General features: G+C 41.7%; 1 protein-coding gene across 2 annotated transcripts in view; it reads left to right on the top strand.

Annotated features, from left to right (window-relative positions):
* Positions 1 to 25,975, top strand: part of CCBE1 (collagen and calcium binding EGF domains 1) — a 234,985-nt gene that overhangs the window by 30,956 nt on the left and 178,054 nt on the right. The gene's annotated exons all lie outside the window — the stretch shown is intronic.

Here is a 25,975-nt window from a genome sequence, read left to right as displayed (position 1 = left end):
GATTATTATCTGCTCTGTGCTTTCCATAGCCACTCCAGAGAAAAATACAAGTTTCTCCCTCTGTGCTTGGCATTGCTTTTTTCAGGCTGTTACTGAAGCATGTGTGTGCTCGTATCTCTCCCATATGAGGGTCTTAACCACCCTCCCCGCAATGATCATGGGCTCCATGACAGTGCAATATTTTATCCTTTTTTGTATCCCTAGCACCATGCCCGGTGTCAGGCACATGGGAACTACTCAGTACATTTTTAAAGTCATTCATGCATTTTCTAAACCTAAGCACCTTGAACTTGGAGCCGTTCTCTAGGTTTCATTCTGTTGTATACCTTTAATATACGTGACTTGATTTAATTACACGCAGGCTTGCCTTAGGGCTCTTGCATTTATGCTGCCTGTCAGCTCTCCCTTTCCTCCGCGTGGCCAGCTCCAACCTTCGCTTTGGTACTGAACTCAAATGGTATCCTCCTCTTGAACCTGCTGTCGCATTCTGACCCCCCCTGTACATTCCCAGATCTTCTATTATACATCACATTTTGTAATTTACATATTTGGGTGACTAATTCCTCCCCACCTCCACTAGACTATTAGTACAACGAGGAAGGAACCTGTCTATTCTGGTCACTTTCCTGCCACAGTGGCTGGCATCCAGGAAGCACTCAATATTTAGGGAAAGAATAGAGTTGATTCTCATTGTTTGTGGACTGCATATTTGCAAACTTACCTGTTCATTAGCATTTATCTGTAATCCCAAAATCAGTACTTGTGGGACTTTTGTGGTCATTCAGACACATGCAGAGGAGTGAAAAATTTGAGTGTCCTGATGTGCGTTTCCAGCTGAGGTTGAACAAGGTGATACTGTGCCTTTTTTCCCTGCTCGTACTGTAAACAAGAGTCCTTTTATAATGATGCTTAGTGGCAAGTTTTCCACACTTTTGTGTTTTTTGTTGGTGATTTTACTGCGTAAAATGCCCCTAAGCATCATGTAGAAGTGCTGTTTAGTATTCCTAAGCATAAAAAGGCTGGGATGTGCCTTCCAGGGAAAATAAGTGCGTTAGATAAGCTTTGTTCAGGCATGAGTTAGTGCTGTTGGTTGTGACATCAGTGTTAGTGAATCAATAATATTTATTAAACGTCTTCAAACAGAAACACACATAAAACAAGGTTATGTATTGGTTGGTTGATAAACATGTTGTGACCGGAAGCTTTCAGGAACCTCAACCTCCCTAGGAGCCCCGCAGCTCAGTATTTGCTAATTTCATGTTTGTTGCAGTTACAGTTGTGGCAGCTGTACTAAAACATAACTACCATGAATAATGAGGATTAATTGCCCAGGACCCATTTCTTTAACTGGAAATTAAAGCTCCAGGAATTTCAGTGTCTTATATCAAGGCAGACAGCTAGTGAGCACAAGCCTTGAAGCTTTCATTCATTTAACAAATGTTTATTGAGCCCCTACTCTGAGTCAGACCCTGCGTACATTCGACCCTCAGATCCTTAACCCCCAAACCGAATGGATGTGAACACAGAGTCCTGACTTCTTCAGTAAATCATTATAAACAGATAAGCTCAGTCACACACGTCACCCAACTCGTTTTGAGCTGGACCAAAAAAATTTACTGTGTTTTTTTTTTGGTCTCCAGTCTGCAGGTCCATAGAGATGCCTGTTAGATGGCTGAGATGTTTTTTAAGTTGCAAAATTTTCTAGATGAATTCCATAATGGGAGTATGTTAACAGTATATTGTTGGAACATCTCCAGGGAAAATAGCTTCGGTCAAGGGGGGAAAATACACATTAAAAAAAAAAAAAATTACCAGTCCATGATCATCAAGTAGTCACAGGAGGAAACACTTTACAAAGATGTATTTATTTATACATTTCCCCTTAGTTCCAAAGTCTGCCAGGTATTGGGATGTCAGGGTAAAAAAAAAGGGTATTTGTATATCTGTGGTTGATTGACCTTTTGACCATGGAATTATGAAATTATTCCAATGAGAGAATAGTTCCTGCTGATTATTTCCATGAATTAATTTTTTAAGCATCTCAGGAGGAATTTTGGGATTACTTTATATCATCTTCGAAAGACAGATGAGGTTGGGTTTTCATTTATTGTAGAGGCAGAAAACAGGAACCATGTCTTTGACTTAGGTGGACATGACTGTTTATAAATTTTCCCAACAAAGGAGGCAGTAAAGAACACATACAGACAAGTCAAAGCTGAGAACTTGTGCAGTATTTATATAGTGTGTTTAAAATAATTTATATTCACCAAATGCTTAATCTTAGGCTCAAAAAGACTTTGTCCTCTGCACAAACGTACCCAGAATATAACAAGGGGAATACTCTGAAAAGAGCAACTAAAGTTGGTGTTTAGGAATCAGAACATAGTTGCTGAGAATGAAACATTACACTGTTTTCCTTAGTAAACAAGACTGATGCTCAGATAACCCCAAGAATCAGGGAAAGCAATCCTTGCTGTTAAGGAGGATTCTGAGAGTTGATTCTTCACTTTGAAAGTGAAGATGGTGGCTGTGTAGCAAGTGCCCTGCCTGGTCAGATAGGAGGCACCTGTAGTCAACATTTGTCTTGGGGTCTCTCTTTTCCCCTCTCCCTTCTGCCTTTCAGAGCTGCTCAGTTCAGCCACCTTCTTGGGGTTCCCTGGCTGCTCAGTATCGCTCACTATACATCGGCCTCAAAGCTTCAACACCTTCCCTTTTATTCACCTACAGACCTGGCTGAGGTCTTGTCTCCTGCATGCTTTGCTGGGTAGCTTGGCTAAATCTGAACTGCTTTGTGTTGCAACACATGTATGTGATTGGTGGCTTTGGAAAGTAATTGTGTTTCTATACAGGACTGCTAGAGATCATGGGGCCAAGGAAATGGAAGGCCCAAGATAGACACTCAGGCAATGAGGGCAAGGAGTTGGAGATATTGTGGGGGGCCCTGGCCTGTCCTTCCATTGCCTCAGGGAATTGTCAGTGAAGCCAGTAAACTGTGTGAGACCGTAGATTCATCTTCCCAGTTGTAATCGGTTTTTTCCCCTGCCTTGTAGGACCTCTGGGCTTAGCTAATGGCAGATTATAGTGGTGGCCTCTGGGTACATCTTCCCAGAGGTAGATGCTTTTGGCCCTCCCTACACTCGAACCAAAAGTTATGGTCACATGAGTAGAAAGTAATACTTTCCATAGTGGAGGAGGAAGCCTGGGAAATTAGCATTTGGTATGTAAGAATCTTTGTTTGTTAGACAAATAATAAGTCCTGTGTTTACAACTCCATCACTAAAAATGCTGACCTCTTAAAATATATTAGTTAGCCAAACAGTTGCCCACTAGATACACATGTGAGTAATTAGGCCCAGATGCTGTTCCTGACCATCAAGAACTAAAAACTAATGACCTGGAATTCATGGCCTCAAAGCAGAGTCCTTAAAAATTCTCCCTTTGTTAAGACCAACGTAAAGCAGTGGCTCTCTGGAACGTAAATTAACTTAACCTCCTTCCTTATGTCGCAAGCTAGCAATTACCGAATACCCAAGAACATTTAGTGTTCAAGTGGTTAGCGCCTCTCCTAAGATTTAATATAGCTTAAAATACCCCTTCACATGTTCTACAGTGACATGAGCCACAACTATGAATGCTTTGTAGGGTTTCAAAATTTTCCTCTGCTGTTTAAAAATAGTACAAAACATAATTGGCTTTCTTTTTTCACTAAGTATGAGAATTTCAGTCATCTGTTGTGTCCTCTCCAAATCCTACCCCATCCTCTTGAAAGGAACACTCTTCTTTCTGATTCACTTGAAATGGACCTGCTCGTTGACAATCTCATTGTAAAATTATAGTGTGCAAGTTCTGTTCCTTGGGAGTGGTCATCAGTCTTTTTGGAAGACTCCAGAGTGGAAATTATATTTTAAGACATCTCATTGTCCCTGCCTTTTCCTTCTACTCCCCCCACCCAACCACCATGTTCTGTAATCATGGGTGCCACGTTCAAAGTAGAGTCAGCATTTAAGCTGAGTCACCAGACCAGAATGCTTACAGGTTTGTGAAAACATCCCAGACTTGTTATCATGCTTCATAAAAAAGTGAATGTGGTGATTCTCTTTGCTTTCCAAGTGGTGTGTGTATTTCTGGCATGTTTAGATGGGGCTTAAAAGTCTGATGGCTGAGTGGCAGTCCTTTGGAGCCCAGGTACTGGGACCTCGTGTGGAGACGGGCTTTGGCCAACAGCCGTGACCTATGGGCTCTCTGCAGCCCCACCAGGCTTTTGTGGGATGTTTTGACGCAGAGGAATTATTTCTGCCTCAGGGGTTGGTAGAAGGCTCCTGCGCTGAATCTGGCGGCTGCCTGATAACGTTTTACTGTCACACAGCCCCTCCCATTTCCTTCCGTGTTGTTTATAGCAGCTTTCCTGCTACCGTGGCAGAATTGAATAATTGCAACAGACTGTGTGGTCCATAAAGCCTAGAAACATGTACTATCTGGCCCTTTACTGAAAACTTGCCAAGGAGATGCTAGATGCAATTTTTTTTTTTTTTTTTTTTTTAACGAATCTTTGAATCCTCTCTCCTCGTGGCACTCGCCTTTCTATTCAGTGGCTCGGCCCTCCTCTCCTTGACTTTCATCACGTTACTCCCAATGGGTGACCAGTCTTGCAGAGCTATGCCTGGGGACTGGTTCTCCTGACCCGTGGTTGCAGACTTTGTTCTGGGATCTCTATGTTGAGTGGGGCCCATCAACGTTAGTCACAAACGTTATCTAAGTGTGAAGCTGAATTTAAGAACGAAAAGAGACTACCCCTTCATGGTCAGGCTCCCTCTCTGTTTAGATGACAATGTCGAGACCCTCAGGGACTGAGGGACTGTCTGGGGTCACACGTGCGGGTAGTGGCCGTCAGGGTCACCTCCGGGTCTCCTGGCCTTTGTTTCAATTCTCTTGCCACAAACACCACACACACTTTGCTGCCACACAAGTGTACTTGCCCAGACAACATGTGCTGTGTAAGCTTTTGTTTCATGTGAACATTTTCTTCCTTCGTTTCTACTGTTTATGACTTTTTACTAGATTGGCCAGAGACATGACTTGTGTTCAGAAGAAAAAGCACAAATCCTGTTAATGCTGAATATGCATCACATTTTCTTTCTTCACTGTTTGTTCAGTCAGTACTCAGCCATCAAACAGAATAAAATGTGTGTTTAACTCTTCTGTCTGTAATTCTAATGCTAACCATTTTTTCCAGCCGAGTTTTAAACCATCGTATTATGATGCTTTCTCTCTTCAATGTGCTATTTTAGCAATGTTAACGCTGCCTGGCTACATATATAACCTTCTGGAATCAGCAGTTTTATTATTAATCTTCCCTCTTGCACTGACATGTTTGCTTATCATGTATCTAAGTGTTTGCATTTTGTAAATAACATGGTGGTCTTCAAATAATCCATTTCTGATATGACTTTCTATTTCCTGCTCATGAGAGGGATCAATGTTAAACTGGATAGTAGCTAATACTATTTGATTTTGAATTATAATAAAGGATTAGCCCAGTGGAAAACAGTACTGTACCTACTTCCCAATTTTTTTTTCCACCCGTCACTGTCAGCATGGAATTTCTATCTTACAGAGCAGCATTGATGTTGAGGATGAATTTGGGGGCTTAGTGGGTGACCTGGGGCAATTTTCTTAACTTCTCTGAGCTTTTTTTTTTTTTTTTCTCTGAGCTTTTGATTCCTTATCTATAAAGTAGAACTAATGGTACTAATCTCATAAAATTGCAAGGGGAAAACTGGTAGAATGAGTGAAAAGCGCATAGTAGTGTGTTTAGTATGCTGTAAAGCCTCCAGATAGAAGCCTGTAAGCTCTGATTTGTTAAATGGCTTTTCTACTTAAAGCCATGAACCCTCAAATACATTGGTTTTTTAAGCAGGTAGACTTAAAAAATGACTAGATTGAGTTTGCCCTTAATTGGCCATGAAGAGTTTATCTTGCGCCTTTCTTGAAGGAGTGACCCTCAGCTGTGTTCAGGGTGTCTGTCAAAGGCCTACTTTGGTCTCCGCAGACCCCTGGGGAAAAGGAGGGATGTTTGCCAGCTCTGTGGGGTTGGGAGAAGAAGAATAGCGTAGTTCTTTGAGAGAGCTGGAGGGAAGGGTGTGGCGTCATCGGGGATGTTTTGTCCAGGCTGATGCCACACATCTACGTGATTATTTTTTCGGAACATAGCAAGAAGGGGTGCTGGGAAGTGAAATGGTTAGAACAGTCCGATGCTGCTGCTTTTTCAGCGTTTTATATAAACGCACTTTTACAGTGGGGCTGGCGTCAAACTATACTGGAGCTGAAATTCCCTTCTGCAGCTGGAGAACTGGCTTTCTCACTTAGCTCTGAGTCCAGTTGGGATGTCAGTGGAAGCTTCTTTCTTCCTTTCCTCTTTACCCTACTGTCACAAAATGTTATTTGTACAGACTCGAGCTTTATTAGAGTATTATAGCATTTTATTCTGAGATATGGATTTAACACTTTAGAGAAAGTCAAAAGGGAGTCAGTTTCTTGTGTTACCTTTACTGCTCGTAGAAACAAAGGATGTAGAAAGCCTAATGGTCCCATTATCCTTCGGGCTAAGGCTTGACCTCTGCCAATGTGACAGAAAGAGACCTGTTGCTGCTACGATTGGCAAAGAGATTCAGCTGGGCTTCTTGTAACTAACATCCCATCAGTGATGGAAAAGGGCTGAATTTTCCTTGATTCTTTGATTCCAAGGCTGAAGCTCCTGGGAAAGGTATATTATATAAATGATGACGTTTCTTTTCACTTTGTTTCCCCAGACCTGAAACTTACATGCCGTGGTTTCTGAAGGCACACGGTGATGTCACTAGGCTCTGATCCGTAACTTGTGCCCTTCCTTACCCCCGCCTTCCCTTTTCCCTGAGGGTCTTGCCTCGAAAACTGCCATACTTAGAGCTGTAGAAGGTTAATCCAGTCTCCGACAATCACTTTCCATCTCAGCACAGGATCCTTGCTAAGTGCATGCTTGACCCTAGCGAACACATTTTTTCTCAGAAAAAAGTCAACAGTGCAGAGAAATCTCGATTAGTTCTATGAATGACTGTCAGCCTAATCACTTAAAGAACCTAATAAACTCAGTCTAAAGGGAAGAACCAGCATTTAGCACGTCCTCTTGGCAAAGCCTGTCCTGAAAAGGTGGTAGTGGTTTTTCCCTTAGCAGTGCCTGGTTTTGTTTCCTAGCAAGGCAGTCTGTGTACTCGTTTTGTTTCCTAGCAAGGCAGTCTGTGTACTCACTTTTAAACACCTGCGGCAAATCCTAGTGCCTGCACCTCCTATCCCTAGATCTGCTTCATTGTGCAAAGGAAAATGATCTAATCAGCCCACATATTTCCCCCAGAACACACTGGAGTTGGTGGGATCCTGTGGCTTTTTCTCTCTGTAGTCTGGGCTTGGGGTTTCTGTTCACACCTTTGGCGAAAGGGAAGTGGGTAAGAAGTCATCACCAGCTGGGGGGAGATTAAGAAATCCTACCCAATATCCAGGTTCATTAGCTGGCCATGGCCTAGGAACAGTCCGTTCTTAAAGTCTTGGAAAATTCACTTTGACCCCTTGTGTGCTATAGTTTTTCAAGCTACACTAAAGTCCCTTTCTTAAGGTTCTGTGGCTACTCCTCGTGCACAGGAAGAGAATCTTTGTTTCCTTCTAATTCATCTGTTGCTGCTGTTTCCTGACCGCTGGTGGTTAACCCTGTTTCCCGTTTGAGCCGCCTTCCCAGGTGCGGTTTGGCTGGGGGGCGGAGATGGATGGATGTTTTCAGATGGGACCTGCAAGGCAGTAAGAGTGGAGGAACTGGAATTGAAGATGCTCAGTAGCTGAAAGCGGGGAAGTGGGTGTAAGATCCAAGCAGAGAGTGGGTTAGTGGGAGAAGTGTGGGCCTGGCATGTTTGGGGAGCTTTCCCAGGACATTCGAAATGCTTGACCATTCACATTCCAGCTGGGATAATAACTTCAGAGGAAATTGCACTTACCGCACGTTTTCTCTGAAACCATTATCCCTTGCACTGAAAGGACTGGGCACCTTTTAATGTGTCTGAGGCTTTCTGAACCCATTCACATTAGGAAGTTTCCCAGGGAATGATAAAAGCTGATGGGAACAGAGGTTGGATGTCATTGGCATGCAGGCCCCTGGGGAGGCATGAGGCACTTGGGAAAGAGTCGGAGCCTGTTTCGAGTGGAGTGGCCCCTGCTCTGTGGGTAACTGGGCTTGGTCCCTCCCCATCCCGTTTAACATGCTTTCCAGGCAGAGGTGTGGGCCCTGGAAACTAGCCTCTACTGCTGTGCATTTTTTAAAAACGAAACAGGTCCTCTTAAATAATTCTATGGAAGTTGTTTTTGGTTCTGTGGGCAGAAGCCGTTCTAGGCAGCTCCATGGATCCTGCCGTGTTTCACATCACCTCTGTGGCCCTGAAGCTGGGCTAACATGCAGAGGAGGGAGAGAGGGCTCCGCAAGGTGGCTCCCCAGCTGGGACCATGGCTCTCACCCACCCCCAAACTGGTACCAACACGAGTGGACAGAGCCAACCAAGCCCCCTCCCTCCTTTCCCATGTATCCCTCAAAGCAACCTTGTCATAGTTCCTTCGTTCCACTGGGGACTCCGTGCCCTGAGCTCCTCGACAGTGGCCTTTTCTTAGTCACTCTTGGAGCTCCTGCACCTGGACTGGAGTTGCCCAGCCCCCCCTTGTATGCCGCACGCCGGCATGCCATGTGGAAGGATGTTTGTTCCATTAAAATCCAGCAGTAGCTGAGGTGGTTGAAAGAGCATGTGCTTTGGAATCAGCAGGATGTGGGCTGCATCCACATCTGCCACTAGGCAGTCACAACGGCAGTGGGGCCCTTTCCTTAACCTCTCAGAGGCCCAGTTTCCCCATCTGTAAAGTGACTCTGCTGAGGATGAAATAAGCTAATGTGTGTAAAATGCCTGTCACGTGTTCGTAAAGTGCTCTGTTGTTAGGAAGAATTGGAAAAAGGTGGTCAAAGGCACAAACTTCCAGTTTTAAGAAAAACTAGTGCTAGGGGTGTAATGTACAGCATGACGACTATAGTTAATACTGCTGTGTGATACATCGGAAATTATACAGTTAAGAGAATAGATCTTAAGTTCTCATCCCAAGGAGAAATTTTTTTTATTGAAGCTGTATGAGATGATGGATGTTAAGTAGACCTATTGCGATCTTTTGACAACACATCAGTCAAACCATCATGCTGTACGCCTTAAACTTTTACAGTGAGGTATGTCAAGTATTTCTCAATAAGCTGGTTTAAAAAAAAAAAAAGTGCTCTAGTAAGTGTAGCCACCCTTTTGCAGAAAGCCTGAACTTAAAAAGGACTTTTTCCATTTGATAAATGAGGAGAGCTGGGTGTGGATTTGTCTCGCATTTCAGTGTGGAACATTGACTGCACCTGGGGCCGCTGCACACATGGAATTTTCTAGGCTTGTATAGCTGACTGAGGAAGTCCTAGTAGGGACTGGACGGGGCTGAGCCCAGAGGCACCACCGCCAGGTTCCAAGGGGCACCGCACCAATCTCCTGGCGGCCATTCTTCTCCGGAAGATAAGGAGGAGGGATAGAAGTTTCGTGAAGTTTCTTGTGTCTTAATAACTAAACAGTAATCGTGTGCTGCACTTCATGGGCTGCTTCCTGTCCAGGCTTAGAAATACACACTGAGCTTTATAAAATAAAAAAAAAAAAACTGGCTTGATAGATCACTTTGGTTTTTTAAAATTTATCTTATTGAAGTATACTTGATGTACAGTAATTAACTTACAGGTGTACAATATAGTGATTCACAGTTTGTTTTTTTTGTTAAAGAAGATGTTGGGGGTAGGAGTTTATTAATTTTGCTGTGTTGGGTTTTCGTTTCTCTAGTTGTGGCAAGCGGGGGCCACTCTTCATCGTGGTGCACGGGCCTCTCACTATCGCGGCCTCTCTTGTTGCGGAGCACAGGCTCCAGACGCGCAGGCTCAGTAGTTGTTGCTCCGTGGCATGTGGGATCCTCCCAGACCAGGGCTCGAACCCGTGTCCCCTGCATTAGCAGGCAGATTCTCAACCACTGTGCCAGCAGAGAAGCCCTGATTCACAATTTTTAAAGGTTATACTCCATTCATAGTTATTAGAAAGTATTGGCTATATTCCCCATGTTGTACAATATATCCTTGTAGCTTATTTTATACCTAATAGTTTGTACCTGTTAGCCCCCCACCTCTATATTGCTCCTCTCCCTTTCCCCCTTGGTAACCACTAGTTTGTTCTGTATATCTGTGAGTCTGCTTCTTTTTTGTTATATTCACTAGTTTGTTGCATTTTTTAGATCCCGCATATAGGTGATGCCATATAGTATTTGTCTTTCTCTGCCTTACTTCATTTAGCACAACGCCCTCCAAGTCTTGATAGATTACTTTGAATGGTCCACTTCTCAACCACTCTCCCTTCCCCTGTGTTTGAAATTCCCGCAGTTAATTTGTGTCGAGAGAGATCAGATGTACCAGCAATGCCAGCCATTAGTCTGAGATTCTCACAGCTCTAACCTGGGCGTCTCAGAGGAGCTGAACATGGTTGAAGAAGTAAAGGGAGATGAGAGGAAAGTAGACAGAGCCTGACTGTCAGGCCCTTTTCAAAGCCAAGTTCTGGGCTGTGCTGGAGGTTGCCCCATCACGAGCTGAGTTGCTTCACAGGCACCAAAAAGTTGTTCAGTTCCAGCTGCTGATACCTGGGTTGACAAACCAGCAGCCAAGGGGTTCCAGAAACATCTGAGCTTGGGTCATCTCAAGGGTTCTGTGAGGCCAGCCACCTGTTCTCCAATCATTTGTATCCCCAGGTCTTCAAGACAAGCAGCCAGTTCTGTGTGGCTCCGTTCTTCTCTTTTCTCCATCACTGGATTGAGGGGAGGGAGTGATGAGAGTGGTACCCACTGTTTCATACTCGCTGAGCAGGCTTCTAACTTGGTCTGTCTTGCGAGCTGTCCTCAGTCAGGGCCCACAGTTCCTAGTGTTGTATGGGGAGACCTGACATGAGTCACCCTGGGTTTTCACTGTCCTTCCTACGTTCTTCCTGTTTGGCCTTATTTACCTTTGTTCGTCCTTGTCAGTTTGATGTAGGAATTTGCTCATACTTGCTTATATCTAGTAGCTCTGAGATGGTCTGGAGATGACAGTGTGTGCAAAATCTAAAATACTTCTCAGCCTTTGGGAGTAACCCAGTAAATTCTTTAATTTTTATTCATGATTTCTCTCTCCCTGTCTCTCTTGCTCACAGTGAGAACACTTTTTAAAGAAATTTTTACTCACTTAAGACTCCTTAGGTTTTAAAAGCCTTGTTTTATTTATTCAGAACCAAACTTATGTTCAGTTTGTTCCATGAAAACAATTGAAATGTGTACCAGGGAACAGAACATGTGAAAATTCTGTCCGTCCTTAAGTATCTAGTTGAAAATTGCATATTTTAGTAAATCGGAGATCATCATTCACAGGTGGAGGGGACAGGTCTGTAACCTGCATGCGTTTATTTTTTGACTCTGGACTTCACTGTGCAAAGTGGCCAGAACCTTTTAAAGAGAAGAAACGAACAGACACGGGAGTTTGCGGCCAGCACAGTTGTTAGGAGTAAGTCCTGCAGACTAAGCTGGGTCATTACAAAATCTGATGGAAAAGAACATGTTCATTGTAGAAAATTTGGAAAATACAAAAACCTACCAAAGTATGAAAATAAGTCAACCATAGTTGCATTATTGATGTTTTAGTGATTAGCCTTCCAGTCTTAATGTGTATGTGTGTGAGTATACATTTCTCATTACTGCTCTCATATGTACATATTTTGAATCTTACATTTTTCCATATAGGGTGACTATTCATTCTCATGTCATTAATTATAGAGCCATTAAAATAATAAGCGAATTATATTTGGGGATGACTTTTTTAAACATCTTTATAGGAGTGTAATTGCTTTACAATAGTGTGTTAATTTCTGCTTTATAACAAAGTGAATCAGTTATACGTATACATATATCCCCATATCCCCTCCCTCTTGCGTCTCCCTCCCACCCTCCCTATCCCGCCCCTCTAGGTGGTCACAAAGCACCTAGCTGATCTCCCTGTGCTATGCGGCTGCTTCCCACTCGGTATCTGTTTTACATATGGTAGTATATATAAATTCATGCCACTCTCTCACTTTGTCCCAGCTTACCCTTCCCCCTCCCCATGTCCTCAAGTCCATTCCCTGCGTCTGTGTCTTTATCCCTGTCCTGCCCCTAGGTTCTTCAGAACCATTTTTTTTTAAAAATTCCATATATATGTGTTAGCATATGGTATTTGTTTTTCTCTTTCTGACTAACTTCACTCTGTATGACAGACTCTAGGTCCATCCACCTGACTACAAATAACTGAATTTCATTTCTTTTTATGGCTGAGTAATATTCCACTGTATATATGTGCCACATCTTCTTTATCCATTCATCCGATGATGGACACTTAGGTTGTTTCCATCTCCGGGCTATTGTAAATAGAGGTGCAGTGAACATTGTGGTACATGACTCTTTTTGAATTATGGTTTTCTGAGGGTATATGCCCAGTAGTGGGATTGCTGGGTCATATGGTAGTTCTATTTTTGTTTTTTTAAGGAACCTCCATAGTGTTCTCCATAGTGGCTGTATCAACTTACATTCCCACCAACAGTGCAAGAGGGTTCCCTTTTCTCCACACCCTCTCCAGCATTTATTGTTGGTAGATTTTTTGATGATGGCCATTCTGACTGGTGTGAGATGATATCTCATTGTAGTTTTGATTTGCATCTGTCTAATGATTAATGATGTTGAGCATTCTTTCATGTGTTTGTTGGCAGTCTGTATATCTTCCTTGGAGAAATGTCTATTTAGGTCTTCTGCCCATTTTTGGATTGGGTTGTTTGTTTTTTTAATATTGAGCTGCATGAGCTGCTTGTAAATTTTGGAGATTAATCCTTCGTCAGTTGCTTCATTTGCAAATATTTTTTCCCATTCTGAGGGTTGTCTTTTGGTCTTGTTTATGGTTTCCTTTGCTGTGCAAAAGCTTTTAAGTTTCATTAGGTCCCATTTGTTTATTTCCGTGTTAATTTCCACTTCTCTAGGAGGTGGGTCAGAAGGGATCTTGCTGTGTAGGGGATGACTTTCAATAGACTCCATTTTGTGACCATTTCAAGGCTGTAATTTTTTTGTTACTGAATACATGGTGGATATTTTTAGGCAGAAATGAAACCAAATGTAAATAGGGATTAAAGAAGAGAGTCTGGGAAACTGTTACCAGGGTTTATTTTTATTATTTATTTTTTGAAGAGTCTAGCCTCAGCACCAATTTGTTGTTTTAGTCGCTATTTCTATTATTGGATAAAATCAACTCAGCAAATTTCTTTTGGAATTTATGCTCCCATCCATAGACCACAGAACGATCAGAGCCTGTCACATTGTTTCACATTGTTTTTTTGAAGGCTGGTGGTCCCCAGTGTGTGTTCACGGGTTAACGTGGGCTCAGTGACTTTCTAGGGGGAAATGCTGCAGGGCCCTGGTCGTCGTCTTGAATTTTCCATGTTCATACAGTGCTGGTGGTGCCGTGTGCATTTGGCTGATGGTTAAAGCGGATGGGTCAGCACCTAATCAGCAGAGACTCGCTGCACACCAGGCCCTCATCAGGAGGTAGTTTTGAAATCACTGCTACACAAGACCCATCAGAAACCTCTGCGGAGAGATTTTAGGGTGGGATAATTATGTCTTCAGGGCAGTTGTTCTAAACCACATTAGGTCGCAGAGCTATTGAAGAGCTGGCCATATACTCATGCAATTCTGCATTAATTTCCCAGGGTTTCCAGCCCCCTAGAACCGAAGCTTACTGTCTTGACTTAGATGCTCTGAGCTCTCTCCCTGCATTGCACCCCCTCCCCCTCTTCAGCATTGTCTCATGAGCACTGGCCAGTGTTCCTCTAGGTGACCGTGCAGGTTCTCCTCTTAGCAAGTTCTCGGCCACTCCTTGGCTGTGGTCACCTCTTCCTGCGGGTGGTCCTCTAGGGTGGGGTCCTTCTCAGGACAGTCGAGGCCTGCTCCTTTGCCTATGTCCAGATCTGGCCCACAGGAAACTCACACTTCCTTGGCACCAATAAATTCTGAGAATGATCATCCGTCTTGGTAGCCTTTTAGGCTTTTATGTTGTGATTCCAGCATGAGTCCCTATGCCTTACAGACTCCAGTGGACAGTGGTTGCACTTAAGTTGTTCCCTGGAACCCCTCTCAGTTGGTTTGAGGCAAGAGGAGGGAGGGGGTGGACCCCATTTCTTCAAAGAAATTCTCGCTATCCCTCTTACACTGCTGTCTTTTGATACCCTTAAGGTAGGTGGTGGGCAAAACCTAAATGAATTGGTTTCAAAACCACTTATTTGGGACTTCCCTGGCGGTCCAGTGGTTAAGACTCCTTGCTTCCACTTCAGGGGGCATGGGTTTGATCCCTGGTTGGGGAACTAAGATCCCACATGCTGCACAGCCAAAAAAACAGACAAAAAACGCTTAGTAGGTGTCGGATAGGGTGTCTACAGCTTCCTTGGAATAAGGGGGGGAAGGGTCTTTGCGCAGAAGATTGAGTCCTAGTTTATGGACAATCTGAAACAAAGTGTTTGATTTTAACATCTTAACCTGGCTTGCTCTTTCCATGGCCAAGAGTAGGGACCCCAGCGGGATGGGGGTCTAGGAGAAGGGAATGCCTTTGGATTGGGAAGAAGTACTATGGGTATGCTGAAGGCTTCTGCAGGAGTGATTCTGGAAGGAAATGGGTAGCTTTGAAACCTTGCTCTATTTTTCGCTCGCTGAGAAGCACGAGGACTTGTCCAGCATTGGCGTGACATTTTCCGTACGCTATCAAATGCCACATGTGTGAAATATCCAGATATAAAATTCTGGTTCTCAGAAGCCATATGTGGATCTGTGACATTCCTAGGATTTCTAAACCAACAGATGACTTACATTGGGAACAAAAGTAGTGTTTTGTTAAAAAATTTTTCATTGTTTTTTTTTTTACTGAAGTATTGTTGATTTGCCATCTTGTTTTAGTTTTAGGTGTACAGCATAATGATTGAGTATTTTTACAGATTAGGCTGCATTAAAAGTTCTTACAAGATAGTGGCTATGATGACCTGTGCTATGTAATATATCCCTGTTGCTTATCATTTTTCATATGTAGTAGAAAAAGCAGACTTCAGAGCAATAATTGGAGATAATATCTATTTTTTCATTGATATCTTGTGGGAGAAGCAGGAAAGTCTTTTCTCTGGGCTTTAATTCATTGGTAAATGATACTCCTACTTAGGCATTGGCAAGGATATTCCTTTGTCGGGGGTGGGGGGTGAGGGGTGGATGAAGCGTCTCTCTCCCCACTGCCAGCAGCCCCCCAAGCTTGGAGTTAGCAATAATATATGTGGAGGGAGGAAAAGAGGTACCAGGGAGACATCTGTACACAGAAACATTTTTCCCACACATTGTACCAATTAGAGAGTCATTTTTATTTAGTAAATTCTTTGTAATGGCAAATGGTCCTTGAAAGGATTAACCACATGGGCATTTAATTACATAATCAAATTGCTCTTTTCCTGGGTGTGGTGGTTCTAAAAAAAATAACTATGACTGGGAAAAATTGTGTTTTTTGGAGCATGCAGTTCTTTACTTGAGGACAGGTTAAAACGGCTTGCTAGGATGATCGGGTCTGGGAGGGGTACTTTATATAGCCAGAGATCATAGGAACAGCAGACTTGATACGTTCAGTCAATAGACTGCTTAGATCAGAGGTCCCCAATCTTTTTGGCACCAGGGACTGGTTTCTTGGAAGACAATTTTTCCTCTGATGGAGGGGCGGGGATGGTTCAGGCGGTAAGGCAAGCGATGGGGAGTGGCAGATGAAGCTTTGCTCGCTCGCCCACTGCTCATTGGCTGTGCGGCCTGGTTCCTAACAGGCTTCGGACCAGTAGCAGTCCGAGGCTCGGGGGTTGGGGACCCCCCTGCCTTAGGTGATCTAGATCAGTGTTCAAATTATGTTCCACAGAAGGCTCATCCCGTGGGATGTTTCATAGGGGGAGAGTAAGGGTCTGTGGTCAAATCTGTTTGCACGCACTCCTTGTATCCCTGTTGGGCATTCGGTGTACACTTTAGCACATTAAGGGTTCTGAGAAGACTTGCTGTTTAGAAACTTGGTTAACTGGATTAAAGTGTTTCCCTAAGTAACTTGACCAGGGAACACCCTACACCCCAAGCATTAGGACTTGTGCCTTGGGAACATTTGAGTGTCCCCCTCTTGGGAATGTTCTGAGCTTCCAGACCAGCTGCTATGACTTGAGATGCTTTTCAGGATCCAGTTAAATTGCTTTGAAACCAGCAGAAAATTTGCTCTAATGGCCTCTGGTGTTTTGTTTTCTTTACCTCAAGGGTCAGTTTGAAATTAAAATCACATATTTAAGTTAAGATCTGATGAAAATTCAAACAGGATAAATAATAATAGAGAGGGATAAATAACATGAAATAATTGGATATATAAAACGCACACCAGTATTTATTTGTGTATACACACACACACAGGCTTTGAATGCAGTCCTAAAAAGAGGGCTTTGATAATGATTCCATGCAAATAAATAACTCCATTAAAAGTAAACAAGACTTGGTCTAAGTCTTCTATTTGGAATACATCCAGTTATTTTATAACTATGCTTTAAATTAACACATCTAGGTCAGAAGCCATGTCTGGTCCCTGGCTCCTAGGTAACTGATTTTTTGGAGAAATATATTGGAGCTTAATAGCAAGTAAAAGACACTTGGGAGAAGACAGAAAGGAAAGCAATTGAAGGTAAATTTGCAGTCTGCACTGGTGCCACCCAAACACCCATTCATGAACTCACTAATTTTTAACAGGATGACCTTTTTTCCCTACATTTACCTTCAGTATTCCTCCTGTGACTTGCTTTATTCCTTCAACATTGTGTTTTAAAGAATCAGTTTTTTTTCTATGCCATTGACTCATTTTCACTGCAGCATAGTCTCCCATTGTGTGAGAACATCACAGTTGATTCTACTGTTGATAGACGTATGGCTTGTTCCTAGGTTTTTGCTTTTACAGCACTGCTGCTATAAATGTGCTTGGGAGTGTCTCCTGTTGTACACGTGTAAGTTTTTCTAGAGGGTGTCCCCAAGAGTGGACCTGCAGAGCCATGGGGAAGGGGGCTGGTGAGCTTGGCTAGAGAGTGCCTGTTTTCTCCAGTGGTGGTGTCCGTTTATACTCCCACCAGTGATGGATGAGGGCTCTCATTGATTCACACCTTCCGGACAATAGGCGTTGTCTGACTTTGAAGTTTTTATCATGTGGATGTGAAATGGTATCTTTGTGGTTTTAATGGGCATTTCTAATTCCTAATGAGGTTGGGCATCTCTCCATGAGTTGTTAGGTCATACGTGTTTCCTCAGTGAAATGCCCTTTACCCATTTTGCTACCAGGTGGCTTTTCCTTTACTAGTTGATTCTTCATGGATTTTGAATACTACTACTTTGTCAGTTCATGTGCTACAGAAACTTTTTATGGTGTCTTTGGATGAAAAGATATTTGTAAATTTAATATAACTGAATTTATGAATCTTTTGATTCATAAATACTTTTTGTACTTTTTGTCTTAATATTCACCTGCATTGTCTCCTAATGTTTTATAGTTTTGCCTTCTCAAACCCACCTGGAATTGATTTTATGTACAGTGTAAGATAGAAATCCAACTGCATTTTCCCCTGATGGAAAACCAGTTGTGCAAGCCTCCCTTATTTAATACTTCATCTGATCTTCCATGCCATCAGTCATAAATCAGTTTTCAACATGTGCATGTATCTGATTTTGGACTCTTGATTTTTTTGTTCTGTTCACCTGTTTCTCCACTCCAGTATCAAACTTTTGATTACTATAGGTTTATGTACCTTGATATCTGGTAGAAAATTATCGCTACCTTGTTTTTCAGAAGTGCTTTGGCTCTTCCCGGCTATTTGCATTTCCTTTAAAAAAAGAAAATTTTTTTTTAGAATCAGCTTAGGTTCCACCAAAAGTAATTGAATGTAAAAATCAAAATTTTTAAAATTAGTTATTTGCAAATTGAGTCTTCATGTCCATGAACATAGTATATTTATCCACTCTTTTGTAAGTTCCTTAATACCTTTTAATGAAAATTTCTATAAAAAGCTTATGTCTTTTATTATATTCCAAAAATTTTTAATACTATAAATGGAATCCTTTTTAAATTTTATTTTCTGTTCCTTGACATTTGAGATTTATATTTTTTGTATCCTGTAACAGTCATAATCTGTAGATTACTTTTTAAAATAAGAGTGATCATATCTACAAGTGACTTGTTTTCCTTTCCTTTCCAATGTATTTATATATTTTTATACATTTATATTTTTTACCTTATTGGTTCACTTAAAATCTCTAATATAGTGGTTCTTAAACTTCACTGTGCATCAGAATTCCTTGAAGGACTTCTTAAAACACAAATTTCTGGGCTTCACTGTCAGAGTTTGATTCAGTGGGTCTGGGGTGAGGCCAGAGTATGTGCATCTCTTAACAAGATCTCTGGAGATGCTGATGCTGGTCTGGGACTACATTTCAAGAACCATTGTTCTAGTACAATGTGCAGTATAATTGGAAGTTGATACCCTTATCCTGCTTCTGAACTTAAGAGGAATGCTTTAGACATTTCTCCATAAACTATATTGTTTGCAAGGAATGTGTGTGTTGTCTAGCAAAGTATAATTCTATTCCTTCTTTGCTAAGAGTGTCTTGAAATTATGAATTGATGTCGAATTTCATCACGTTTTCTTCATGCTTTTGAGAATTTTTTTTTTTTAATTTATTTTATTTTTGGCTGTGTTGGGTCTTTGTTGCTGAGCACAGGCTTTCTTTAGTTGCGGCCAGCAGGGGCTACTCTTTGTTGTGGTGCGTGGGCTTTTCATTGTGGTGGCTTCTCTTGTTGTGGCACATGGGCTTCAGAAGTTGTGGCACGCAGACTCAGTAGTTGTGGCACACAGGCTTAGTTGCTCCGCAGCATGTGGGATCCTCCCAGACCAGGGCTCCAACCCGTGTCCTCTGCATTGGCAGGCGGATTCTTAACCACTGTGCCACCAGGGAAGTCCGGGAGTTTTTTTTTCTCTTTTATATTGTTAAGGTTGTGAGATAATCAACTTCCTAATTTTAAACAAACCCTATATTCCTAGGATAAACCCATCTTGTTAATGATGCCTTACATTTGTGGTACATTGCTAGATTCACTTTAATATTTTTGCATCGTGCTGTTAAGATTTTTCTGTAATTTTCTTTTCTCCTGGTGTCCTTGTTTGGTTTTATTATCCAGGTTATGCCAGCCTTATAATGTTAGTTGGAAATTGTTCCCTCTTTTCCTCTTATCTGGAAGAGTTCGTGTAAACTGGAATTATCTGTTCCTTGCATCTTTGGTCGAACTTGCCTGGAAAGCCATCTGGGCCTGGTTTTTATTTTGTGACCCATTTTAAGTTGGCGTTAACTTATTGAATGGTTATAGAAATATTCAGGTATTCTATTTCCTCTTGAATCACTTTTATTAAGTTGTATTTCTCTAGGAATTTGTTTCCATGAGTTGCTCAGTTTTAAAATTTATAGGCATGAAATTCATTATATTCTTATTTTTAAAATCTTTGCTGCATCTGACTTTATTTATGCCCCATTTTTCATTCCCAGTATTTATTTTCTATCTTTTGTTTGCTCATTCTCTCTCCAAGGTTTGCCTAATTTCTTTCTAAAAACTGTGCTTAAAATTTTTTTCATTTCTTTTAATTTTTCCTCCCTTCTACTTCTTTGGTTTAATATCCAAAGTCTAATTTTGTGTTCTACTTGTCCTGCTGCTTCTTGTTTTTCTTTCTTACTTTCTTTTGGATTGACTGAGATTAACACACCTCTCTCAGTAATTGATCAATTATCTTTTTTTCTTTCTACTAGTTCTATTCTGTGTTTTATTTTAGTGAAACATCTGCTAATTTTAATTTTGTTGGATTAAAAAATCATGCAGTGGGCTTCCCAGGTGGTGCAGTTGTTGAGAGTCCGCTTGCCAATGCAGGGGACACGGGTTCGTGCCCTGGTCCGGGAGGATCCCACGTGCCGCGGAGCGGCTGGGCCCGTGAGCCATGGCCTCTGAGCCTGCGCGTCCGGAGCCTGTGCTCCACAACGGGAGAGGCCACAGCAGTGAGACACCAGCATACAGCAAAAAAAAAAAAAAAAAAAAAAATCATGCAGTCATTAAACATTAAAATGTGAGACTAATGTGAAAGAAGACATAGCCCTAAAGATAGAAATCCTAAACATGGAAAATTACGATTACTTCATATTGTTTGTAAGACAGACTTGATTTATAATTGCATCTATAAATTTCAGATATGCTGCTGGGATTTAACTTTGACTTTCACTTGCAGGTTACTCTTTACATGCCTCCATTCTTGATCATTTGAGAGTGCTACACATAATTACATAGTTCTAGCATTTATTGAAAATTTTTTTTCAGAAGACTCTGCATTGTAGAGTTTTACCCTGAGAAAAATGAACACAAACATTTGATCATGAGGAGACATCACACCAAGGATTAATGATATTTATTTGCACATTTAAGACCCTGCGTAGGTAATCAGTATCTTCACCCTCCTCTCAAATAACTTGAAGATCACCACTTAGAATGTAAATGCTATTCTTATTCCCTGACAAGACGAGTTAGACGTTACTGTTAATTTTTGCAGTCAGTGTTTGTTTAGATATGTCCACATATACTCAGCATGGCTGCTCACAGTTCCTTCTTGTATCTCTGACCTTTTATGTGGGATGATAAAGGTGCATCTTTTGGAAATTCATTTAGTGAGGATCTGTTAGTGGTAAATATTGTTTTCCTTCTCTATAAATGTTGATACTTAATCATAGTTGATAGAAGCCTCTTATTTCTTGAAATATCAAGTGCTCTTATTTTCAGAGTGTGGTTAAGTCTTCCTCTGTGTGGGTTCCTTTTGTGATTTTTGACTGTGAGCTCTTGTCCCTTGGATCTTCATCTGTGGGAGTTCATAAGGCCTGGGATCAAGTTGTTTTCCTTCAGAGAGAATTTGTGATCCCGTCTCCAGATACCTAGACCTGAGACCACTTCATAAGATATGTACTGTTGTGTGCTTTCCATGCAGACCTGTTTGAGGACAGGTCTCTGGTTAAAATGTACAGAGTTTTGTTTTTTCCTCCTCTCTACATAGTGCCAAGATCAAAATGAATCTGTTTATCCTAAATGGTTTTTACCTTAATGTCTATTTTGTCTGATTTTAATATTGCTTTTTTTTCATCTTCTTCCACCCTGCTTCTCTTTTCTATGTCTTTATATTTTAAGTATGTCTCTTCTAAGCAGCACAAGCTAGAGTTTAGTTTTTAAAACCTAATCTTATTTTTTAAAAAATCTATTGGGACTTCTGCTGTGACAGATTATTTCTACCATGTCATTTTGTGCTGTATTTTTCCTTTGCTGCTGCTGCCTTTTTGTTTTCCTGTTTTCCTTTGGGTTTCTCAACGAAAAATATTTTCTTCCTCCTTTTTAGGAAGTTGAGCATTCCACTTCTTGTCATTAAGTGAGTTACTCTTAAATTTTTAATATGTGCACTGACCTTCAAGTCTATCTTTAACAAATACCTTTTTCTCCTATATATTAGGGAAGCTCTTAGGGAAAAACCTGAGTGAACTTTTTGGTCAATGCCAATAATACAATATTTTATTAGAATAATTTTGGCCATACCTTCTGTAACTTTTGATCAATATTCTAGATATTTAGTTGCTGATTTCTTTAGATTTCACCATGTTCATCCGTTTCTTTGCTTTTCCTTATTGCATCTCGGACCTCCCTTTGGAGATAATTGCCCTTTCTAATGAAATATATCCTTTGGCAATTCCTTTGGTGATGGTGCTGTTCATACTTTCTCCTTTTTGGTTTGCTGAAAATCCTATTTTATTTCTTGAATGCCAGCTATATACACAATTCCAGACTGATAGTTATTTCCTAACAGCACTTGGAAGTTATTTCACTGTATTCTGGCTCCCGTTTATAGTTGCTAAAGTCTGATGTCAAATTGTCCCTGCTTTGAGGTAGTCTGTCTTTTCTGTCTGCCTATAAACTATCTCTGTTTTCTATATTTTTATAGTATTCTGTATCTAGCTGCCTCCCTCTCTTCTCTTTCTTCCTCCCTTCCCTAATTAGAATGAATTGTGCTTTCAGAATCTGAGCATTCTGTCTTTCATCAATTCTGGGGAATTCTCAGCTGTTATCTCTTCAAATGCTGACTGTTTTTCTGTTCTTTCTTTTGGATTTCTAATTAGATGTATGTTGGACCTTCTCATTCTCATAGACCTGCTGTCTCTTAACCTGTCTTCCATTTTAATTTGGTTTTATCATTTGAAGAGTCATATTGATACCAGTGGGTTTTCTAAATCTTCATTTGGTTTGTTTTGGTTTTGGGTTTTTTCTTTCCTGACTCTGGCTCAGGGAGTTTTGTTTCCTCAACATTTTGTAATTTTTTTTTCCTTGTGAACTCATATTTAGCCACCATCAGCTGCAGGAATCCTGAAAGGCCTGGCCTTTTTGAAGGTTTGCTCCTCCATTGAGGCTTGGGTTGGGTTCTGCCAAGTACTCTGAAGTACCTTTTGAATTGGGGCCACTTCAGTTAGTCTTCAGCTTTGGGGATCCCATTATCATGCAGTTAGGTTACATGTAAACCCTGAAGCTCTGAACACAGATCTGTGGTTACGGATTCACAGGGGGGAGGCCTTTTTGTTCTACTTGAGTTGAGGCCCAAAGAAGTTTCCTTGTTGCTTTCTTTTGCTGCTCAGCGGGTTTTCCCTAGCGTATCCTTTGACTGAGAGTGTAATCTTTGAGGGCCCTGTTACCATTTTGCAACATGACAGTATAGTTGATCCTTGAACAAAGAACGGTGTGTGTGTATTAATCCACATATAACTAATGGTCAGCCCTCTGTATCTGCGGTTCCTCTGCATCTGTGGATTCAACCAGCCATGGACTGTGTAGTACTGTAGTATTTACTGTTGGAAACTAACCATGTCTAAGTGGACCCATGCAGTTCAAACCCAAGTTGTTCAAGAGTGGACTGTATTTGACTTCAGTTTGAGCTTTAGCCTATAAAGTTCCAGATTTTACTTCACAGTTGGGTTCATTTCCCTAGTGTGTTCAGGCTATTGAGACCCGAATTACCGGGGAGTCCTTCATTTTTTGGTCATGCATTTACTACAAGTCCTCTGATTTTGCAGACACATCTGCCAGGCCTGTTATTTCCCACATTGACTGTCTCCTTTAAGGTCGTGGATATTCATCTCACAACTTGATGAATGTTTTCCTATGGTTAAGTCAAGATATGACCCTTCCTTGTAGTGTTTGTGCAATTAAAAATTTTATTTTTGTTTGGGCCCCATATCAAGTGGAAGGAATGTTCATACCATAAAAGAAATCCAATGTTTCTCTACAAAATTTATGCCTAAAATGATTTTTTTTAAATTAAGTTACATAAGAGTGTGTGTAATACAGGAAGAAACAGCTTGTCTTTGGATAGGTTGGCTGCCCTTCATTCTCCTGGCTACTTAACCTCTTAACAATTTAGGCACTGCTCTCAGTGTTTTGCCTCAAGCGCTCTTGCTGGCTGAGTGTCCTTCAATAACTATATCAGGGATCCAGAGGAGACTGGAAACCCAGTTTAATGAAATGTACAGATGATGCTAAGGGCGAGAGAAGTGTTTCATTCTCATTGGGGACAGGAGCTCAACAGCAAGAGGAAAAATTAATGCTATAAGGAATAAATAACGGAACAAGAGAATATGCCTGAATTTGAACTAGAGAAAATTAATGTACCTTTGGAAAAACGATCTGCAGTAATTCTCAGAGCTACGATCCTAGAGGGAAAATTGGATCATCGAGAGAAGAAATGTGAGAGCACAGGATGGGAAGTTAAGCTGTAGTTATTTTCAGCTAATCGGTCATTAGCCTAACAACAGGGGGCTGAGGAAGTTTTAGTCTTTTTAATAATAAAATAAATTGTTATCCTTGTATAACAACATAAATACTTGCAAAGTGCTTTACTGCTTTGAACCTGTTTACATCCATCATGGTAGGTTATTTGTTATATACTAGATTTTATAAGACATTGTCTCTGTGAGCTCCCAAAGCATGAATTAGAGGTGCACTTAGGGTAGAAGGAGGCTGTTTTGAATCATCCAATTACTGATTAAGTTATTTGAGCATAGAATGCTTAAAGCCAATTTCAAAAAAAAATGTACAAAGCCAAGCCTCAAGAGTGAACGTCCAACTTCAACCTTGTGATCCTCTTCCTTGGTTCGCGCTGTTCCCTTCTTGTTGGTAAAATCGTTACTAGCTGTGAAGTCACAGCCTGGAACCTCTGTCCACCAGGGCCCTTCCCTGACTCCCAGCCCTGAGTTACATCTCTTTTGACCCTGATGTGCTCCTGCAACCTTTGGGGGCCTTTGTTGGCTCTCAGCAAGTAGCTTAGAATGGCTTTTCTAACACAAGTCTATGGAGATTCCTACTGTCCCTCTACGCACTGAATTTTGTGCCATAGGCTAGTTATTCTCTTACTGGACCTTAAAGAGGTTTGTAAGTTCTTGTGGATGTTCATGTCCGGTTCTGTTTGTATCCAAAGTACAAATGATGGCAATGCAGGGCTGAATACAGAGTAAGGAATTAAATGAGTAGTGGCTGACCCAGAGTTTTCCTGTGTCAGATTTCCTATTACCTTCTCACTCTATAAGATTCCCATCCAAACCACCAATACTTCATTTTAAGGGTCTTAATTTTAGTCTGTTTCCTTGTTAAACCCCATATTTCAGCCTCTCTGATGCAGGGGTGCCACCTAGTGGGAAAAGATGGCAACTGTAGGTTGTCTTGGTGCCATACTCTTTCTCCCGGGTTCTTTTTTTTTTTTTTTTTTTTTTGCGATACGCGGGCCTCTCACTGTTGCGGCCTCTCCTGTTGCGGAGCACAGGCTCCGGACGCGCAGGCTCAGCGGCCATGACTCACGGGCCCAGCCGCTCCGCGGCACAGGGGATCTTCCCAGACCCGGTCACGAACCCATGTCCCCTGCATCGGCAGGCGGACTCTCAACCACTGCGCCACCAGGGAAGCCCTCTCCCAGGTTAATTCAGCAGGCCAAGAAGGAGGCGCTTTGGGGTGAATTGCAGCAGTGGGGCTAGAGCCGATGCTCTTACACGTAGTACAGCAGGCTGAAGTCTGCATGGTGTGATCTGAGGGTAGCTGATCTAGACACTGCTGCTCAGAGGTCCTTGTCCCAGTGGCCTTTCATGAATTCTGAGTGCCCAGGTCTTGTGCCCATCCCAGTTACATGAACTGAAAGAGGGAGACGGGATCATTCCCCACTGGGAAATGAATATGATTTCCAGAAGAGGAGGAGGTTTGGATGCCAGACTGGCAAAGAACAGATGTCCATGACCTTGGCCATAGCACTTGTTGGCCCATTACAGGCAGCATGTCATTTGTTTTGATACCTGCCAGCGTTTGTGCATTGCTGGATATCTAATACATGCTTAATAAGTACTGGCTAAGTGAGGAATAGGTGGGCAGGGAGGCCTGTGAGCACCACAGGCCACTGGATACCTGGCGGAAGGGTAGAAAATCAAGCATGTGTTGTGTGGGTAAATTCCGAAACAATTGTATGGTGGTTTTAAAACGTAGCATCACGTTCTTTGAAATTCTTTTCACCGAGAAGTGGTGGTTATGTTCCCTCCCCTTGAATCTGGATGGCTTAGTGATTGTATCAGTCAATGGAGTAGAGCAGAAGCCCTGCTATGAGACTTCCAAGGCAAGGTCATAAAAGAC

This window comes from Aethalodelphis obliquidens, unplaced genomic scaffold (assembly GCF_003676395.1).
Source record: "Aethalodelphis obliquidens isolate GAN/ISIS:26980383/991018 unplaced genomic scaffold, ASM367639v1 scaffold19, whole genome shotgun sequence".
In the NCBI taxonomy this organism is placed as follows: domain Eukaryota; kingdom Metazoa; phylum Chordata; class Mammalia; order Artiodactyla; family Delphinidae; genus Aethalodelphis; species Aethalodelphis obliquidens.
Note: the sequence above shows the minus strand (reverse complement) of the source record. Positions and strands in the feature narration are given on the sequence as shown.